Raw genomic sequence first — 20,988 nt, 5'->3', positions numbered from 1 at the left:
TGCTGCACCTCCTCCTCCACCAGCAGAACCCACAGTTTCAGAAAACCCAATACCTAAACCTAGCTCATCTGGAGGTAGCAAGGTCAAAATGACCGACTACATGAAGTTGGGTGCTCCTCAGTATGAAAAAGGGGATGACCCGTTTGTGTATCTCGAAAGGGTAAAGGTGATCACAGATGAGATTGGGGCAGATGACAGTAGAGCCATTCAGATGGCTGGGTTCACGCTTAAGTGCAAGAAGGCACGAGAATGGTTTAAGAATTATGTGAACCCGAAGGTGGACAGCATGTCTTGGGAAGAGTTTGCAAACGAGTTTGCAGGATAGGCTTTCCCCGACAGCTCAAGGGAGCTGAAGATGATCGAGTTTGAACAGTTAAGGCAGACAGAAGAGATGGGTGTAGATGAGTTCATAGACAGATTCTTGGAGCTGTTGCCATTTGCAGGGCAAAACCTTGACACAGACCAGAAGAAGTCAAGGAGGTATATCATGAAACTCCACTCCAGATATTCCTCCTTGATCCAGTCAGTAGATAGGGAGAGCTTCCATGCCATAGTGGATATGGCCCAGAAAATGGAGGCCAGTGCCATCATTCAGGGGACAGTTAAACAGTCAGTGGCACAGCCTTCTGGTCCCAAGACCCCAGGCTCTTCTTCTCTAAGTGCAGCAGCTTCAGGTAGCAAAAAGTGGAGTAACACGACGAGGAAGCCCAAGAAGAACAAGTTTTGGAACAAAGTCAAGTCCAGTCTGGGACTAGGGAGTGGCTCAAGCTCTGGTGCGGATAATGCAGTTTGTGCAAAGTGTGGTAGGCCACACAAGGGAGTTTGCCGGGCTGGGACAGCAGCTTGCTTCAGATGCGGGCAAGAGGGACACATGGCTCGGTAGTGTCCTAGAACAGTACCTATGGCTCAGTCCCAGCAGACAGCTTCAGGGAGTGTAGCGCAGCCAGCAGCTCCAACCACGACTCAGGCCAGTGGCAGAGGCAGAGGGAGAGGGGCAGCCTCTTCTTCAGCGGGTTTCAGAGGTGAAGGTCTATCAGCTCCAGCGCGGATCTTCACGATGACTCAGCAGGAGGCAGATGCATCTAACACCGTGGTGGTAGGTAACTTAGTCATTGGTTGTTCAGATGTGTATGCCTTGATGGACCCTGGTGCATCTCATTCTTTTATTGCTCCGAGAGCTGTTCAGAGGTTGGGATTGATGATCTCTGAGTTAGGGTGTCCTCTCTGGGTCAGTGGACCCAAGTGTGATCCATCAGTGGCAGAGTCAGTCTGCCAGTGTAGTCCCGTGTTTGTTGAGGGGAGATGCTTGTCCGCCGACCTAGTGGTTCTAGATTTGACAGATTTTGACGTCATTCTAGGGATGGACTGGTTATCTACCCATGGTGCTACCTTGGACTGCAAGGACAAGGTAGTCAAGTTTAGAGGACAGGATGGGTCAGAGGTTGTCTTTAGGGGAGACAGGAGGGGTACACCTAGAGGTTTGATATCAGCTCTTCAGGCTCGTAGGTTTCTTAGGAAGGGATGTCAGGGGTATTTGGCTCAGGTGAGAGAGCTTAGCAGTCAGGTGAGAGAACCCGCCTCAGTGCCAGTGGTTAGAGAGTTTCTAGATATCTTCCCAGATGAGCTGCCAGGGTTACCACCTGCTAGGGAGATAGAGTTCGAGATAGAATTGATGCCTGGAACCAAACCGATCTCTATCACTCCCTACAGGATGGCTCCAGCGGAGTTGAAAGAGTTGAGAGAGCAGTTGCAAGAGCTGGTAGACAAGGGCTTCATCCGACCGAGTACCTCACCTTGGGGTGCACCAGTCTTGTTTGTGAGAAAGAAGGATGGATCCCTTAGAATTTGTATCGACTACAGGCAGTTGAACAAAGTCACTACCAAGAACAAGTACCCTTTGCCTAGGATCGATGATCTATTCGACCAGCTAGCAGGAGCGGGTTGTTTCTCCAAAATAGATCTGAGGTCCGGGTATCATCAGCTGAGGATTAGAGAGGAGGATGTGCCAAAGACGGCTTTCAGGACCAGATATGGGCATTTTGAGTTCCTTGTGATGCCGTTCGGGTTAACCAACGCCCCTACAGCATTCATAGATCTCATGAATAGAGTGTTTAGCCAGTACCTGGATCACTTTGTTATTGTCTTCATAGATGATATCTTAGTGTACTCCAGGAATGCAGAGGAGCATGCCCATCATCTGAGGTTTGTTCTGCAGACCTTGAGGGAACACGGCTTGTATGCCAAGTTCTCCAAGTGTGAGTTCTGGCTGAGGAGCATTTCATTCTTGGGGCATGTGGTGTCAGAAAATGGAATAGAGGTGGACCCCAAGAAGGTAGAAGCTGTGGCTAACTGGCCTAGACCCACTTCAGTGACAGAGATCAGAAGTTTCTTGGGTTTGGCAGGTTACTACAGGAGGTTCGTTCAGGACTTCTCAAAAATTGCAGCTCCTCTGACCAGGTTAACCAGGAAGAATCAGAAGTTTGTGTTGACCGACCAGTGCGAAGAGAGTTTTGAAGAGCTTAAGAAGAGGTTGACTTCAGCACCAGTGTTAGCCCTGCCATCTAGTGATGAAGATTTTACAGTCTTTTGTGATGCGTCCCGTGTGGGACTGGGTTGTGTACTAATGCAGAATGAAAGGGTAATTGCTTATGCTTCTAGACAGCTGAAGAAGCACGAGTTGAATTACCCCACGCATGACCTAGAGATGGCAGCAGCAATCTTTGCACTCAAGATGTGGAGGCACTACCTCTATGGGGTTAAATGTGAGATCTTCACGTATCATAAAAGCCTGCAGTACATCCTGAGTCAAAGAGATTTGAACTTGAGACAGAGAAGATGGGTAGAGCTGCTGAGTGACTATGATTGCAAGATTCAGTACCATCCGGGTAAGGCGAATGTTGTGGCAGACGCCCTAAGCCGGAAGTCACTAGGCAGTCTATCCCACATCACGGCTGAGAGGAGACCAGTAGTGAAGGAGTTTTACAAGCTTATTGATGAAGGTCTACAGTTGGAGTTGTCTGGTACAGGTGCTTTAGTGGCCCAGATGAGAGTGACACCTGTGTTTCTGGAGCAGGTGGCTCAGAAACAGCATGAGGACCCAGAGTTAGTGAAGATTGCCAGGACTGTTCAGTCAGGCAAGGACAGTGAGTTCAGATTTGACAACAAGGGGATCCTCCGCTATGGGAGTCGGTTGTGTGTACCAGATGACATAAGGCTAAAAGGAGACATTATGAGAGAGGCTCATAATGCGAGATACAGCGTTCACCCCGGAGCCACCAAGATGTATCAAGATCTGAAGAAGGTTTATTGGTGGCCAGCTATGAAGAGAGAAGTGGCACAGTTTGTGTCAGCCTGCGAAGTGTGTCAGAGGGTGAAGCTGGAACATCAGAAGCCGGCTGGAATGCTTAACCCACTACCTATTCCAGAGTGGAAATGGGAGAATATAGCTATGGACTTCGTAGTAGGGTTACCGGCGACGTCCAACAGATTGGACTCCATATGGGTGATTGTGGACAGACTCACCAAATCTGCTCACTTCATCCCTGTCAGGAGTGGCTATTCTGTGGACAAGTTGGCGCAGGTGTATGTTGATGAGATCGTCAGGCTGCATGGGGTTCCCGTTTCAATAGTGTTCGATAGAGGACCCCAGTTCACCTCCAGGTTTTGGCGGAGTCTACAGAATGCCATGGGTACCAGGTTGGATTTCAGTACTGCCTTCCATCCACAGACAGACGGACAGTCAGAGAGGACCATCCAGACCATAGAAGATATGCTCAGAATGTGTGTGCTGGACTTTGGCAGTTCTTGGAGGCAGCATCTACCGTTAGTAGAGTTTGCCTACAATAACAGCCATCATGCTAGCATCGGGATGGCTCCATATGAAGCTTTATATGGAAGGAAGTGCAGGTCACCTGTTTGCTGGGAGGAAGTTGGAGAGAAGGCCTTGGCAGGGCCTGAGCTAGTAGAGATCACCAGCAGGGTGGTACCCATTATCAGAGAGAGGATCAAGACTGCTGCAAGCAGACAGAAGAGTTATGCAGACACCTGCAGGAGGCAAGTAGAGTTTCAGGAGGGGGATCTGGTATTGCTCAAAGTGTCTCCTATGAAAGGAGTAGTTCATTTTGGGAAGAAAGGTAAACTAGCCCCGCGATACATCGGACCTTTTGAAATCTTACAAAAGATTGAGAATGTATCGTACAAGCTAGATTTGCCTACTTCAATGGAAAGAATCAATCCGGTTTTCCATGTTTCCATGTTGAGGAAGTTCGTGTCAGATCCGAGCAAGGTTCTTAGTGAGCCTGATGTGGAGATCCAAGAAGATCTCACCTATGTTGAACAGCCAGTACGGATCATAGACACCCAGATCAGGGAGTTGAGGAACAAGGAAATCCTAATGGTGAAAGTCCTTTGGAACCACCACAATATGGAAGAGTGCACTTGGGAGACACGGGAGTCCATGCTCCAGCAATACCCTTATCTTTTCTAAGGTTTGTTCTTATGTGTTTTATGTGTATGTTATGTTGTATGCCTTGCATGTGCTAGTTGAGGAACATTCGGGGACGAATGTTCTTAAGGGGGGGAGAATGTAATACCCGGCTAGACTCCGGTATCGGAATTCCTACCGTCCGGTGGAATCTCGGATGTCGGAGACCTCTAGAAGGGTAAAAACCATGTTTTCATAAAATGTTTTAATGTGTTTTATGTTTTAAGCATGAAAGGAAATGAGTTTTTTTCATGAAAATAATTTTGGAGGAAGACCCATGTTCGGCCGCCGAACATACATGCATTTCGGGTGTGCCTTAGGCCCCCGAAGGCATAAGTGAGGAAAGACCAGGTTCGGCCGCTGAACCTCAAGTTTGGCCGCCGAACATGGAATGCATGCGGAGGCACATTCGGCCCCCGAACGTGGCCTGGCCAGCCACTATAAAAGGGTCCCTTAGCCGAAAATGGGCGAGCTTTTCTCCCCATTGTCGGCCAAGGTGAGCTCTCCGCCGTCCCTCACCAATCTTTGAGTTCTTCCTTCAAATCTTTCACGATTTTCACAAGTTTTCATCTTGTTTTGAAGATTTTTAAGTTTTGAGCTTGGAGACCCAAGGAAGTTGAAAATCTCCCATCTCAGAGTTTAGGTTGTCTCTCTCTCTATCTTCAAGAGGTAAGGGTCGATCTTGAACTCTTTTTATGTTTTAAACAAGCTTTAAGTAAGATCTATGGGGTAGAATGCATGTTTAGCTTATGGTTAGGTTTATGGGTTTATGTTGTGTTCTTGAGCAATGTGGCTTGTATGTGGATGTTTGATGTGTTGTAGATGGGGTTTAAGATAGTTTGAGGCCCCTAGGAGCTTGTATGCTTGGGTATGTGTGTTGTAGAATAGGATTATGCATGTTGGAAGGTTTGGGAGGCATTGGAGGCAAGAGGAGCCAAGTTTCTACCTTTTGGCAGAAACCAGGTTCGGCAGCCGAAGGACTTTCGGCTGCCGAACATGGCTGGGGAGGCAAGCCTTTCGGCTGCCGAAGCCTGTCCCCGAAAGGAGACTTTTGTCTCTGTCTGGGAGTTTCGGCCGCCGAAAGTGCCGCCGAACATGCATGAGTTTCGCCTCTGTCTGGGAGCTTTGGCCGCCGAAGGTGCCGCCGAACCTGCTTGACTTTCGGCTCTGGAGGGACTTTCGGCCGCCGAACCTGCCGCCGAAAGTGCCCTGTTCAGCCTTCCTTTGCATGTTTTTGCATAATTGTTTTGAGGTGTTTAGGGGGGTTTTTGGGGGATGTTTTTAGAGTTATGTTCTAGTTGTTTGGTCCCTCATTTGAGTCCACCTGTGTAGGTTCAGACCCGAGGAACCGAGGACCCCAGCAGTGAGTCAGCTGCTTCAGTCATTGTCAGAGCCAGCCAGAGGTGAGTAGAATAAACCTTTACGATTTAAAGCAAATAAATTACAAGTTTGAGCAAGTTCATGCATCATGAATGCCATGTGATGAATTAGATTGTTTGCATTAGAATTCACGAATATGTTGCATTGCATTTATGATGTTGATGTGGATTGGTTATTGGATGATCCTTTAGTCCTCATATGATATGATGATGTTACGGCATGATATGGTATGGAAGTCCAGGTTGTACCCATTCTACGTCCCTGGCACTATGTAAGAGAAAGTCCAGGTTGTACCCATTCTACGTCTCTGGCACAGTTGGACTGTATGACATGTTATGTTAAGAGGAAGACCGGTTGTACCCATTCTACGTCCCGGCACAGTTGGACTATGTAGAGGACTATTGGTGACAATACCATCCGAGATGTGATTTGTTGTGATGTGTTGCATTACATGATGGCATGAGATTTGAAATGTTGTTTTTCATTATTCTGCTCACTGGACTCTAGTAGCTCACCCCTTTCCCTAATCCCCCAGGATTGCAGGTACGGGCTAGACAGAGAAGTCAAGAAGAGTAAAATCATGTGTTTGTAATAGATAGAAAGTGGACATGATAAATTGTAAGATGATGTAAAGTTTGAATAGTATGGGATTAAACAGGTTTACAGGTCACATGTCAGGCTTGCTACGGGTCCCGGCGGCCTTAAGCCGATCTGGATCCTAGTGCCGGTAGCGGTCCGATTTTCGGGTCATTACACTACTCACCTTCGGCTAGCTCTGATAAGACACTGAAGCAGCTATCTCACTGCTGGGGTCCTCGGTTCCTCAGGTTCGAACCTACACAGGTGGACTCAAATGAGGGACCAAACATTCATGAACATGACTCTAAACTACTCCCCAAAAACCCCCCTAAAACACCTTAAAACAATCATAGAAATCATGCAAAGGGAGGCTGAATAGGGCACCTTCGGCGGCCGAACCCTCCTCCAGATCCGAAAGTCATGCACCTTCGGCGGCACCTTCGGCGGCACCTTCGGCGGCCGAAAGTTCCCTCCAGATTCAAAACTCATGCATGTTCGGCGGCAGGTTCGGCGGCCGAAACTCCCATCCAGAGCCGAAAGTCCAACTTTCGGGGGCAGGGTTCGGCAGCCGAAACATGCTACCACAGGCAGGTTCGGCGGCCGAAAGTTCCTTCGGCTGCCGAACCTGAGTTCTCCTAAAGTGGCAGAACTCAGCCAATCTATGCACATTGCCTCCTAAACTCAACCAAACATGTATTTAGCTATTCTACAACATGCATACACACATACATAAGCATATAGGGGCCTCAAACTATCCTAAATCCCAACAACACACAAAACAACTCAAGATAACATACATTAACCACAAACTCAACATAAACCCTATCAACAACCAACCAACCCCAACATGCATCTCTATCCCCTAAACTATCATAAAACTTGCTTAAAACATACAAGAAGGGTAGGATCTAAGCTTACCTCTTGAAGATCGAGAGCAGAAACGATCCTTAACTTGGAGGTAGGAGAAATCTAGCTCCCTGGGTCTCCAAGCTCCACAACTTGATCTTAGTTCCAAAAACTTCAAAAACCAAATAAACATTTGTTAAAACTTGAAAGATTTGAGGAAAATCAACAAAATCAACCATGGGAGGACATGGACTCACCTCTGGCCGGAAATGGGGAAGAAACTCGCCCATTTTCGGCCATGGGGCTTCTTATAGGGGCTGGCCAGGCCACCTTCGAAAGCCTAAAGTGCCTCCAAAACTCATGCAAGTTCGGCCCGAACATGAGGTTCGGCGGCCGAACCTGGATTTCCCTCCATGGTCTTTTTCATTCAAAACTCAATTTCCTTCTTACTTAAAACCATAAAATGCATGAAAACATTTTATAAAAATATAGTTTTACCCTCCTAGAGGTTTCTGACATCCGAGATTCCACCGGACGGTAGGAATTCCGATACCGGAGTCTAGTCGGGTATTACACAGGTAATCATGTTTGTAATCTGTCTATGCCTCGTCGGGTCCTTTTATTATCATATGTATGACTCCTACGGGTTCTCTATTAGGAGTTGTCTCAGGGATTGTTTCTTCAGGCTCAGACCTTTGCCTTTCTTTTTCTTTTCTTGTGAACTTTCGGAGGGTGCCATCCCTTACAAGCCTTTCGATCTCGTCCTTTAATTGTCAACACTCTTCCATTGTGTGGCCATGATCTTCATAAAAGCGACAATACTTAGTCCTAACTCTTTTTTTTTTTTTGCCTTCTCGGGATTGAGCTTGGGTTGCCATCTAATTTCTTTATCATTTTTTCTAATTCACATTAAGATACGAGTTTGTTAGTCTCTTAGTAGAGTGTAATTCTTATGCTTACTTTGTTCGTCTTTCTTTCGCGAGATGGGGTAGCTCCTGTGATCTCCTTCATAGGCTCGTCTCTTGGGCTTTTAACTTAGCTTTTGATTTGCCTTATTATCTTATTGTAGTGCTTGAAGCTCTTCATCCAACTTGATATACTTCTGGGTCTTGTCTATCAACTGTTGGTACGTCGCGGCTGGATTTTTAATTAAAGAATCCATGAACTTGACGTTGCAAGTTCCTTTCTTTAATGCCTCACATGCTATCTCATGATTCAACTCTTCCACTTATATGGCTTTAGCATTGAAACGGGAGATAAAACTCCTTAAAGACTCACCCTTTTCCTAATGGATCTTCTACAGGTCTAAGGATAACTTTTTAGAAAGTATGCAAGTGATAAATCTGGATTTAAATATCGTAGCAAACTATGTAAAGTTTTGGATTAAACCTGAGCTTAAGTGTTAATACCATTTCTGAGCCAAACCCATGAGTGTTGATGAAAACACTCAGCATAACACAAAATCATTTGTATCCTAAAGCTGCATGGTCATCTTGAAAATGGCCAGATGACTTCTAGGGTCTACCGTTCCATCATACTTGACTAAGCTGGACAAATTGAACTTGGTGGGAAAGATTTCTGCTAGTATTTCTTCCAAAAAAGGCGAGACACCATCTAAACTGAAATCTTATTCTTGCTCTTTATGGTATCTTTGTACAGCCCGTACTAGCTTCCAATCCACTCCTTTCAGAGCCTCATTTGATTCATCTTTAGATTTAGACTTTTCTATATGTTGCAATTTGGCCACTTTCGTCTGAGCTCTTGGGGTGTCTATGGAGACTTCATCCCTTCTTCTAGGGTCCATTTTAGACACCTCTTCCTGAGTCTTATACTGGATTGCTACCTTTAGATTTATCTTTAGCTTGCTACCTTTGCATATATTGGAGTATCTGCTCGTTACTTAAATTATTAATATCTACTTCGTTGATCACTGAAGGCATGTTTTCTCGGTTGTCTAGGGTAGAGGAAATGATGATTCCCTCGTTGGTAGCAATATTGACAGCATCAGTAGGACTTCTGGCCATTTTAGGTAGGATTTCTGGCCATTTTGAGTGAAGGAAGATGATAGAAAATTGGTCATGATCTAAAAGAGGGTTTAATGGATTTTCCGGCAACGAAACCAAATGATGTTGATGAGATTAGGTTGATGATGTGACCGAAATGATACTGCACTATGATTGGCTGAAACCTGCGAGAAAAGAGTCACTCTGAAACTCAAGTCAATACCTTAAAGAATAGAGAGAATACAATAGATGACTCGGAGTTTTAATAGTATTAGCGATAACGTACATTTGCCTTTGTGATCGTTCTCCTTTTATACTGTAAGATGGAGATAAATATAGCATTTTCTGAAAATCCAATAATGATATGGCCGATTGCTCGATAATGGACATAGCCAGCTAATAGGCCGATGATCCTGCGATTACAAACGAAATGGAAATGTGCCTGATAATGATAACTCTATGCCAAAACTCAACCTATTAGGAGAGGGTGAGTTTTGATAATAAATCGGGTGTTAAAGTGTTTAGATCTCTTTTTCCTCAAATTGAACTGCTTTTTTCACTTGTTAAATTCTTATCACGTGATCCTATTTTATAGTAACAACTCATATTGAACATATGCAATGTAACATCAATTTTATTTAAATATTTTAAAATTTAAACTATCAAATATCCTTCATAGAAAAAATGATTTGTTGAAATTTTTTCATATATATTTTTTAATAAGATTATTCTTTTAAATATTTTTAAAAAATTTTAAGTATTTAAATAATAATAAAATTATTAATTTATTGATAAATATTTCACGTATCTTATAATTTGTATTTTTTAAATTTGAATTTATTATCTAATATTTTAATATTTTGATAATTATTTTTGATATTTTTAAATAATATTTAAGTTTATTATTTTAATAATTGTATATAAAACTTTTAATTTTTTTAATTATCATATATATATCAAAACCTATAAATTTAATGATAGACGTGTTAAAAAAATCAAAATTTTAAATGTACAAAATACATCAAGGTTAAAAATTTAAGATAATAATTATTAAAATATATTTAAATATTAATTAATTATCAAATAAAATTAATTAAATTCAAAAATTAACAATTTAAATATAATAATATGATATGGTGATAATTATTTTAATATTTTTAATTAATATTTAAACTTATTATTTTAATAATCTTATCTCAAAAAATTTAATTTAAATATTATCAAAATTATTAATTTTTAATAATTATCCTACATAACTATCAAATAAAATTAATTAAACTTATAAATAAAAATATTTAAACATACATTAATTTTAAATGATAAATTTCTAAAACCATTTTATGTGATATATGAATAATTATTAATTTAAATTATTTAAATAAAAAAATAATTATTCATTTTAAATTTTAAATTTAATTATAAATAACTAAATAATATAAGAATAAAATCGAAAATTCCATTATTCCTCAATATATATAGTATAGATATGCCGAATGATAAATCTCACAAAACATACCCACACAAGACTTCAATGCAAAGCTCAAACCACATTTAATTGGAAATAACTTCAATAAAGAAGTTTTTTTTTACCATATATGAAAGTTGAAAATTTTAAAGTTTTTTTTATCATTGTTTTTCTTAAGATTTTAAGTTCATAACATTATTAATAAAATATATGAAAGTATTTGCTTAGTCTTATAAAGATATACTCGAAATTGATATGGATATTGTTTAGTATAAAGTCCCCACAGATTTGAGTATGAAGACAATTAAATAGAAGAAGTATCATTTCAGAACAAAACGGAAAGAAAAGATATCATAAGAAATAAAGAAACTTATTGCTACAGACTTCATAGAAGTGGTATTTCAAATTATTTGATAACCTAATGTTAGTTCCAAGAAGGAAAGATGAGTCAAAAGGTGTGGTGATAATGACTTGAATAAGAAACCTTAAAAGGATTACTTTTCTTTATTCTACATTGGTGTGCTAATCGACAGTATAACATCGCAAGATATGTAACTATAGTCTACCATAAACATTATGGTGGAAAAAGAACTTTATCCAATATATTTTTCAAAGAAATTATAAAAGTCATTATCTAGAAAAAAAAAAACAAAAAAAAAATCCAAGCAAAATAATTCTAATAAAAAAATACTAAGTAATAACACAACATCAAACAATTCCAAAAAAAAAATAAGAGCAAAGCACCCTCAAAAAGCAAATCAATGTATCAATCTCTATGATCTTTAATAGATGCACCAAAATATGTACATTCTAGAAATTATTTTATAGATGTTTTTTAGTTTGACAACTTTGTATCTCTCATTAGAAACACATGTTCTCGATGAAGAATTCTCCAATTTTTACAACCAAATATGATCTAAAATGTTTTCAAAGCACATTTTCTTTTCTCCATTGGATTATCTCTGTAACGACCCGGAAACCGGACCGCTACCGGCGCTAAGATTCAGGTCGACTTAAGGTCGCCGGAACCCGTAGCAAGCCTACTATGCATCTTGTGTACCTGATAAAATCCCATACATGAACATCCATTTTCATAAAAATTTTAAACTTTTTCATATACCAAGCTCGACCTGTGCAATCAACATAAATTATATACATAAAACCCACACTAGAGCCCTCATCGAATGCTCTAGTATGGTCAACATCATACATATCAAGCTTGGTTCATCGTAACTCAACATTAAAAACTTTTACATAAAGATCATGTATAACAGGGATTTCTAAAATCATAACTAGGGCAAAGTACAAAACTAAACCATTACATATTACATGTCCACTACTATTCTATTACATAAACATATACCATCAACCTTGGTGACTTTCCCGCTCTAACTCCGATTCTGCAAACCTGGGGGTTAGGGGAAAGGGATAAGCTACGAGAGCCTAGTGAGTAGAACAATAAAACAGTTAAATAAATATATGCTCTCATGAAATGCATCACATCACAAACAATACACATCAAGGATGGACTTGTCACCAGTAACCCTCTACATATCCAAATAATGCCCGGCCCTCGATGGAGCTCCTCATGACTTCCTCTTAAACATAACATAATATGTCCAACTGTGCCAGGGGCGTAGAATGGGCAAGCCCTGGTCTTTCCCTTACATCGTGCCAGGGGCGTAGAATGGGCAAGCCTTGGACTTCCATATCACATCATATCATATCGTATCGTATCGTATCATATCGAGGGCTAGTGGGTCATCCAATATCTATCCACAACAACAGTAAATTATGCAATGCATCATATTCGTGAATTCTAATGCAAACAACCTATTACATAACATGGTATTAGTGATGCATGAACATGCTAAAAAGTTTGATTACTTTAAAACAATAAATTAGTTTAGTTCTACTCACCTCTGGCTGACGCTTGACTGACACTGAAGCAGCTGACTCACTGCTGGTCTCTTCGGTCTCTCAGGTCCGATCCTACATTGATGGACTCAAGTGAGGGACCAAACATGACTCTAGCAAGACTCTAAATATCTCCCCAAAAACCCCCTAAAACATCACAAAACAAGCATATAAAATGAGCAAAGGAAGGCTGGGCAGAGGACTTTCGGCGGCAGGTTCGGCTGCCGAAGGTCCTCTACAGATCCGAAAGTCGGGGTCTTTCGGGGGCAGGTTCGGCAGCTGAAACTCCCCTTCAGATCCGAAAGTTCATGCTTTTGGGGGCAGTTTAGGCGGCCAAAGGCTGCCTCCACAGGCAGGTTCGGCGGCCGAACCTTGCTTCGACGGTCGAACCTTGCTTCGGCTGCCGAACCTTGCTTCGGCGGCCGAACCTTGCTTCGGCGGCCGAACCTTACTTCGGCGGCCGAGCCTGGGTTCGCCAGAATGGTAGAACCTGATTCTGCCACATGCATTTCAACCCCAAACTCTCAAATCCTCACACCCAACTTCCTAAAACATGCATACACTCTCATACATGCATAAGGGGCATAAAAACTAACCTAAACCCCAACAAACAACAATAAAACATAAGAGGGAGCATACATTCATCAAAACCAAAACTCAAAGCCTATAATCTTAGATCTAGCCATATCATGCATATAAACCCTTAAACCTCTTAAAACTTACTTAAAACATAATCAAAAGCAAGGGTCTACACCTACCTCTTGAAGATCGAAGGTTGATGTGACCCAAACTTGGAGATGACGAGGAAAACGGTCTCCGGAGGTCTCCAAGTTTTAAAACTTTGGATTCAAGCTTAAAACTTTAAAAACAAACGAAAACCCATGAAAATTTGAAGGAAAAGCATAAAATCATCAAAGGGAGGGCAATAACTCACCTTTGCCCGAAAATGGAGAGAAAAACTCACCCGTTTTCGGACTAGGGGCCTCTTATAGGTGGCTGGCCAGACCACCTTCAGGGGCCGAAAGAGCTCCCGCGGCAGCACCATGTTCGGCGGCCGAACCTGGGCTTATCCCTCAAAAACATTTTCTTTTCATTTTTAAAACTTTAACTCAAAAACTTAGCATTAAAACCATGAAAACATTTTGTAAAAATATATTTTATCCTTCCAAAGGTTCCGGTATCCGAGATTCCGGATTTCAGCGAAAATTCCGTCGGAAGGTTGGAATTCCGACACCGGAGTCTAGCCGGGTGTTACATCGAATTTAATTTTAATTTGTATATTTACCTTATTTCATCTCTAAATTATTACATTCTGGTTAAATCAATTCTTTTGTCTTTTTACCTTCACTTATCTCTTACTTTTCTCTTTCCTTTTATTTTCTATAAGTAAAGTCACAATTTTGTTCAAAATATTTTGTTCTCATCATATTTATTTCTCTTTACTTATAATTGGGAGGCACTTTTGTTTTCTTTTTTTTTTTTTCCTTGTCAAGTTAAAAGGCTGCTCAGTGCAAAGTTTAACTTTGAAAAAATTACTTTTAGTCCCTAAGGTTTAACGTAATTAACACTTCTGTTCCTCTATTTTTATGACGCAATACTTAAATCCCTCACTTTCTTTTCCGTCCGAATTCGTAGTCCTTCTATCTGAAATAACCGTTTAGTCAAAGAGTCTAAGGTGAGATGTGAGATTTTTTACCAAAAATACCCTTAATAAACTTGTTAAAACCTTTCATTCCAGCAATCCCTCCATCCTTCTTCTCCCTCATATCTTTTTTTATTCCTTTTCGGTCATTGTTGATTCTCCATTTTTTTCTTTTTTTCATCTTTATTCTCACTCATATCTTTCTACTCTCTCATATCTTTCTTCTCCTTCATATCTTTCTTCTCCTTCATATCTTCTCTATTTCCTTTCGACCATTCTTGATTCTCTCTCTTTTTTTTTTTTTTCTCATTTCCATCTTTCTTCTCCCTCACATCTTCTCTATCTTTCTACTCTCTCACATCTTTCTTCTCCCTCACATCTTCTCTTTCAACTCTCTCACATCTTTCTTCTCCCTTACATGCTAGAGAAGGTAATAGAAAATATTGTAAAGATGAAGAATAATTTGAAGAAGATGAAGGAAGAACAAAGAGCTACTAGAGATGAGATTGTAAATATTGGGGGAATTATGTGCCAATTGAGAACAATTTATATTGTTTTGATTTTTATTGTAGTTGGAGTAGCAATGAAAGTGATTTGAAATAATATGTATCAAGAATTTAGATAATAGAAACTACCTTTTTGCTGTGAATATATATTTTAAATTTACAGTAGTACGATGGACTAAAGTGTTTGAATATTTAATTTTATGAGGACGTAAGTGTTTAAAAAACTAAACATATGAGGACTAAAATATCTGCAAATTTAAAAATATGAGGATTATAGTGTTTGAATATTTAAATGTATGGGGACTATAGTGTTGTGAACTTTTAGTCAATTAAGTGAGAGTATCTTCACAGATATATTATTTTGTTACAAAATACTTTATCCTTATTCACATATAAAAATGTTATAAAGAAGTAACTAACAAGAAATATAAATACATATACAGGATGTGAATGAAACTGAATATTCATTCATATAAAAGTTTGATCATTTGAATGACAACATCAACCTTATCATTCCACTGATAAGTCCAAGTCCATTACATTACAAATAAATTTTTTTCCATTACATCATAAGATATATACCAAAAATCTATTTAAATTCTCCAAAGTTGTCTAAAATAGTTTTACAATATCTGCATATATGAAATGACCAATATATATCCAAAATAGCTGCACATCAAAAGATCTCAAGAATACCAATACATGTTCAAAAAATGCAAATGAAATCTGTAAAAAAAAAAAAACAAACATCAAGAGCTGCACACTAATTATGTCCAAAAAAATCACAATTTCATCCAATTTGGACTAAACTAAAACTCACCAAATCTGTTCAAAAAAATATGTTGCACATCTAATATATCCAACGAAAAACTCACAACATGTACACCTCTCATATTTATCCATTGCTATCTGTAAAAATAAAAAGGAAATTACAAAATTAATTTCCAAATCATTAAACCCCTTATCTTAACAATAAACCCTAAAAAAATCAATAAATAAAAAATTATTTATTGTAACTCAAAAAATCTAAACAGTAAAGCAACAAATTTTTCTTCATCGTAAAATGACCACGATTTTCGTACCTTCAAAGTAGACCACGATTTTGTTTTCTTCTGCGTATATGAACATTAACTCCACCTTCGGAATATGGTGGGTTCCATGTTTCTCGAGAAGATTAAGGAAATGAGGGACAATGGGGTGGGTTCAATGTTTCTCGAGAAGATTAAGGAAATGAGGGATAATGGGACCATAGAGAGAGAGACAGAGAGAGCGAGAGAAAGAGGGACAAGATTTCAATAGAGACAGACAGAGAGCGAGAGAGAGAGACAAGTTTGATAGAGACAGAGAGGTTTAGTTTCGACAGAGAGAGATAGAGAGAGCGCAAGAGAAAGGGACACAGCTGAGAGAGAGAGAAGTTTAGACAAAGACAGAGAAAGCACGTGAGAGGGAGAAGAAAGAGAGAGAAGAAAGAGCGATAGGGTTTTGTGATTTTGAAATATAGGGACTTCTGGTGAGGGTCAATTTTATCAATTCACGTACCTCAAACGGTTATATGAGACGGAAGGACTATGAATTTGGACGGAAGAGAAAGTGAGGGACTTAAGTGTTAGGTCGTCAAAATAGAGGGACAAAAGTATTAATTACGTTAAAACTCAGGGACTAAAAAGTAAATTTTCCTTTAACTTTTAATGTAAAAAGTTTTATACTGATACGGAACAGTTAGACTTGGACTTTACGACAGACCTGAACCGAGCCTAATTTTTGCTGCCGATGTCCGATGGAGATCCATAATAGTTTTTTGAAAAGGAAATTTTGAGATGCACGATTTTCAAAAGTGTGATAAGGGTTGAAAGCCTATCACAAAGTTCGAGGTGAAAATTTCACCGTTTAGGAGTCAATTTTGCATTTTAATTAATTTTTTAAATATTTTTATAACTTTGCACATTAGAGTTCTTTCTATTATAAATAGTCTTTCCTTAACTATTTGATACTCACTTTTCAATTTTTTAAGAATTTCAATAAGACTTTCCGGCTTTTAACCTGTCGTTTTTATTATTTCATCTTAATCAAACGTTATTAATTAAAATTATAGGGTTTAATCAGTCATATATTTTATACATAACATATAATATTTCATTATCATCGAAAGCACCTATATTTTTATTTTAACTAACCAAGTCAAAGGTGAGAAAGAAGTTAAAAAGAAAAAAAGATGGTAGACGGATAACAATATAAAGAATTTTAAAATCAAAACCAATCAGGAGAATATAAATGCAAAGGAAATTCACAAGCAGTCGTAAAGAAACATTCAATGATAAGCAAATGAAGATATTAAAGTGAAATTAATATATGCTAAAACTAAACAAAAGCAAAGTAGCATTGTGGAAGTGAAAATCAAATAAATAAGCTACTTTTTTTTGTGAGTGTTGAGATAAAAATAATAATAATTGTTTTTAAAAAAAATTAATTTTAAATATTATTAAAAAATAATTCTATTGATATTAATAATTTAATTAAATCAATATTAAAATTATTATTTTATTTTTAAATGTAATATATCATAAAAAAATTTGATTCTTTATATAAACTACCTATTTTTATATACAATTTTTTTTTGTTTAATTGATTATTTTTAAAAAAATATAAATTCAATTATAATAAAATTTCTAGAATTTAACTATTAAAAAAAATTTTATAAATAAAATTTAATCTAGAATTTCTTCAATTAATTTAAATTTACATAGACTAATTATACAATTAAATAATTAAATTAAAAATTCTAAATAATAACAAATTGTAATTATTTTTTTAAAATAAATTAGTTTAATTTATGATAAAATTTCAATACAAATAATTTAAATATTAAGAGAATTTTTTATGATAAAATTTAACGAACTATAATTTAAATGTTAAGAGATTTCTTCAATTAATTTGAATATAAATAGAATATTAAAATAATTAAATTAAATTTTTTTTAAAATAATAAAATTATAATTAAAAAAACATAATAAGAGTAATTTAAAAAATTCTAACATTTCTCTCTCTTCTAACTTTTATATATATAGTATAGATAATTTAATTACATGATATATTTTATTATTTTTTTAAATGGATATTTTATTTTATATATTTATTTATTTATCAAATTGAATAAATATATTCTGTCTTGATCCAACACTTGTCAGAAAAAAAAATATTAATTTTTATTAATAAGAATTGAGATCAGCAGTAAGACATTATTTTTTCTTAAGTGAGATTGAGGGTTGGACTCTAATGAATGGAACAAAAATAATTTAATCGTTTTAATTAATTAATAAATTTTTTAAAATATTAAAAATATTTTAATATATTTTTTAAAATTGAAAAATCAATAATTAAATTTATTAAGGGAGTAAATAGCATATTTTTCTTTTAAGTTTTAGGCTATGTGTAAATAGATAATTTTATAGAAATAATTTGTTTTGAAGCATTGGAAGAGATTATAGTCGGCAGTGTGGGCTTGCGATGGTGAGGTTTTGGAGTTGTAAGCATACTTGAAGATAATCAAATAAGTCTGCAATTTTATATTAACGGTCAATTAGATCCTATCATATTAAAATATCAAGAAAAAAAATACTATTTAATTTTTATAATATAAAAAAATTTACTAGTTAATCTCTCAATTTTAAAAAATATATTAAAAAGTCTCTAACGTTTTAAAAAGTCTACTAATTAGTTATTCCGTTAATTTTTTAATTTAATATTTTATTATTTAGCCCTTATGATTTTAAAAAATTTATTAGTTGGTTTCTCAAATTTTTAAAAAATTTATTAATTAATCCCTTCATATTAGAGACATTTTTGCAATACATTTTTACAATACTTAACGGCTAAAACTAATTGAAGAATAAGCAGTAGACTTTTTAAAATATCATAGACTTTTTTTAATGCATTTTTTAAAAATGAGGGACCAACTAGTAAATTTTTCTATACCATAGAGATTAAGTAGTAATTCTCACAAATATTAATTTTAATAATAAAATATAATTTCTATAATTTTTAGATATTATTTTTAAATAAAATAATGTAAAAAAGTGTATTATGTTGGCTTGAATTCTTTCTTTTTTCATTTTTAATATTATTTTAATTAAGAATAATATTTAAAATTTTAAAATTATATTTTATTATTAAAAAATTACTATTTTAATATAATAAAATCTATTTAGTTTTTAATATACTATTTAATAAAAAAATTAAAATTTATTTATTTTAACCCTTAATAAAAATTATTGGGGGTGAACTTATTATTTTTTTTAGTGTTGCATAGATATGGATGTATTATTATTATTATTATTATTATTATTATTATTATTATTATTATTATTATTATTATTATTGTTATTATTTTGACAAGTATTGAATCAGGAATATACACTCTAGGTTGGAGAATATTTTATCATAAATCAAAGTTAAGACACCTTATTATTACACAAACCCTAAATTAAGATATTGCAAGTCTAACTACCTTTCATCCAATACTCAAAAATTTCAATAATTTGTAGCATTGATCACCGTTAATATACAAAAATGAAAACTTTTATAAACTCATACTAATCTTTTTATTTTAATTTTTATGTATAACATGTTATTACATATACATTAAATTTATCAAATTTAAAAATAATTTCAAATTCTCTCTATATATATTATTAATTTGTGTTCTAGAAACTTATTGAACTAATATAATTAAGCCTGTTATACATTAATTTAGATAGTGATTATATTTATATCATTTTACTTATGGTCTTTTATTCATATGATCTACCACTACTTTTTTCAAATCTTATACTTTCAAGGGTAAAAAATAAATATTCTAATTGGAATGGATTTCTAAATGGTAATGAAATTTTCATAGATTATTAGAACTTTCAAGTAGATTCAATCTTGAATTCATAATATCAATACATGACTTAGTCGTTGCTTTACATGCAAGACTCAATCAATAACTGTGGCTCTATTACTCTTAATCTTAGGTAATTTTAATCTTAGTCTTGCATTATTTAAATCAGTAAAAACTGTAATATGACAACATTTTTACTATTTTGTTTGTTGCTATTGATGTAACTCAGTATGATGTAATTTTGATAGATTACTTTGTCGTTTTATTTGCTTACTTTCTGTTGAGCCCTACTCATATGTTTAATGCTACCTTTGTACATATAAATACTCATCTTTGTCTTGTACTCAGACATAATATATAAGAATCAATTTTTTCTCTCAATTGTTTTCAAACATAGTTTCAAAGCGGGTTAGACAAAATTTCTAAAATCTACATCATTTCTTTCTCAGATCTTGTTTGTTTTCTTTTTTCCTTTTTCGCGAGGTTTATCTGATTACGAATGATCAGACTGGAGGCACTTCTCATGAAAATTGAACGATTGCTATGATAGAGGAGCAACAGGACCAAAATGCCAGCGATACTTTCACTTTATAAAGCTTAGATCATCCAGGTATGATTTTAGTTACTGCATGTTTTGTTAGCACCAACTTCAGATCCTAGATTAGAGCGATTCGAATAGGCTCGGTGCCAAACAAAAATTAGGATTATAGATGGCACGGTCTCGATTCTGAAGGAGGATTCAAATATGTTTGAAAAATGGAAACGATGTGACTATATGGTCACATCATGAATCTTAAATTCCATCTCAAAGGAGCTAGTGGAGGCTTTCACTTTTACTCCATCTACGAGAAATTTGTGGCTGGAACTAGTTGAGAGGTATGGTGAGAGTAACGACCTATTAATATACCAGCTGCAGAGAATGATTAACTCCATGTCACAGGAAAATTTGTCAATTCTATTTACTTCACCAAATTGAAGGTCCTCTAGGATGAGCTAGGTTCTATGGAGATATAATCTCTATGTACCTGTAGCATGACTAAGAAAATAGATGAGATTCACAACAAGAATAAATTAATGCAATTTCTCATAAGTCTGAATGATTCTTTTGATGATGTTAAGAAAAGAGTTCTTATACAAGATACTTTACTTTCTGTGAACAAGGCCTACTCTGTGGTCTTGAAATTTGAGTCTTAAAGACATGTCTTGAGAACTATGCTCGCATAAATGAATCTTTATGTAACGACCCGAAAATCGGACCGCTACCGGCGCTATGATCCAGATCGGCTTA

The sequence above is a fragment of the Manihot esculenta genome, chromosome 18 (genome assembly GCF_001659605.2).
Source record: "Manihot esculenta cultivar AM560-2 chromosome 18, M.esculenta_v8, whole genome shotgun sequence".
NCBI classification, from domain to species: domain Eukaryota; kingdom Viridiplantae; phylum Streptophyta; class Magnoliopsida; order Malpighiales; family Euphorbiaceae; genus Manihot; species Manihot esculenta.
The sequence above is the reverse complement of the archived record's forward strand: the minus strand, read 5'-3'. Positions refer to the sequence as shown.